Source organism: Pongo abelii, chromosome 5, assembly GCF_028885655.2.
Source record: "Pongo abelii isolate AG06213 chromosome 5, NHGRI_mPonAbe1-v2.0_pri, whole genome shotgun sequence".
Taxonomy (NCBI): Eukaryota; Metazoa; Chordata; class Mammalia; order Primates; family Hominidae; genus Pongo; species Pongo abelii.
Window position 1 is genome coordinate 130066100 of NC_071990.2, and position 1931 is coordinate 130068030.

The 1931-nt window shown below is 36.7% G+C and overlaps 1 non-coding gene across 1 annotated transcript; it reads left to right on the forward strand.

The window, feature by feature from the left end:
- The first annotated feature begins 1185 nt into the window (after positions 1-1185).
- On the forward strand, positions 1186-1292 carry LOC112134083 (small nucleolar RNA U13). Its single transcript, XR_002915666.2, has one exon. It is a non-coding gene; the product is annotated as a small nucleolar RNA U13 (small nucleolar RNA).
- Positions 1293-1931: the final 639 nt, after the last annotated feature.

The window sequence follows — 1931 nt, forward strand, 5'->3', positions numbered from 1 at the left end:
ACCCTAGAAATCTAACTCAAATCAACCTCTCCCATATTATATTTCTTTCCATCTTATTTTTGTTAAATCTATCACTTAGACATTGTTATTATTATTGTTTTATATAGTCAATGCTTATTTAGCTCTACCATCATATTTCTCCAATTTTCTGGAAGAGTTAGAGAAGGATTAGTATTCATTCTTTAAATGTTTGGTAGAATTCACTGAGGAAGCCATCAGGTCCATGGTTTTCTTCAAGAGATTTTTTGATTATTGATTCAATCTTCTTACCATTGATTCAATCTTCTTACCAGTTATAAGTCTATTCATATTTTCTATTTCTTCAGGATTTAGTTTTGCAGGTTTTGTGTTTCTGGAAATTTTTCCATTTTATAAAGGCTGCCTAGTTGTTGGCATACACTTGTTCTTACTACTGTCTTATAATGTTTTATTTTTTATTTTTTTGAGATGGAGTCTTGCTCTGTTGCCCAGGCTGGAGTGCAGTGGTGTGATCTTGGCTCACTGCAATTTCTGCCTCCTGGGTTCAAGCGATTATTCTGTCTCAGCCTCCTGAATAGCTGGGATTGTAGGCGTAGGCTATCATGCCCACCTAATTGTTGTATTTTTAGTAGAGACAGAGTTTTACCATTTTGGCCAGGTTGGTCTTAAACTCTTGACCTCAAGTGACCTGCCTGCCTTGGCCTCCCAAAGTGCTGGGATTACAGGCATGAGACACCTCACCCAGCCTATTATAATTCTTTTTATTATGTGGAATCATTATCTCCACTTTCATTTTTTTATTTTATTAATTTAAATTTTTCTCTCTTTTCTTAGTTCATCTGGCTAAAATTTCATCAATTTTGCTAATCTTGAGGAATCAATTTTTGGTTTTATTGATTTTCTCTATTATTTCTCTATTCTCTATTTTATCTTCGCTCTAATCTTTATTTCCTTCCTGCAAGTTTTGAGTTTAGTTCTTCTTTTTCTAGTTTCTTAAGGTATAAAGTGAAGTTGTTGATTTGAGACCTTTTTTGTTTTTTAACATTAAGTGTTTACAGCTATAGTTTTTTTTTCCTTTAGCACCACTTTTGCTGTGTACCATAAGTTTTGGTGTGATGTAGTTTCATTTTTCATTTGTCTCTAATTATTTTCTAATTTCTTTTGTGATTTCTTTGACTCATTGGTTGTTGAAGACTGTGTTGTATGATCCTTTTGTAGTTCACAAGCCTGATGATTGGGTTTTCATGCACGTGGATGAGATGCACCTCCCTCAAACCTGGTTGTTACAACATAGGCACATTACTTGTCTGACATGAAAAAAAGGAAAAAGGAGTGTGGTGTGCAGTTTCCACAAATTTGTGAAGTTTCTAATTTTACTTGTGTTACTGAGTCCTAATTTCATCCTGTTGTGATCAGAGAAGACAATTTGCATAATATTTATCTTTAATCCGTCGAGAATTTGACTTAACATATTGTGTCTGGAGTTGGTTCCTCCTGGTGGGTTTGTGGTCTCGCTGACTTCGAGAATGGATCTGCGGACCTTCGCAGTGAGTGTAACAGCTCTTAAAGATGGCACGAACCCAAAGAGTGAGCAGCAGTAATATTTATTGCGAAGAGCAAAAGAACAAAGCTTCCCCAGCGTGGAGGGGGACCTGAGCCTGTTGCCGCTGCTGGCTGGGGTGCCCAGCTTTTGTTCCCTTATTTGTCCCCACCCATATTCTGCTGATTGGTCCATTTTACAGAGTGCTGATTGGTTCACTTTACAGAGCACTGATTGGTCCATTTTACAGTGTGCTGATAGGTTTATTTTACAAACCTCTAGCTACAGAGCGCTGATTGGTGTGTTTTTACAGAGCATTGATTAGTGCATTTTACAAACCTCTAGCTAGCTACAGAGCATTGATTGGTACATTTTTACAGAGCACTGATTGGTACATTTTATAAACCTCTTG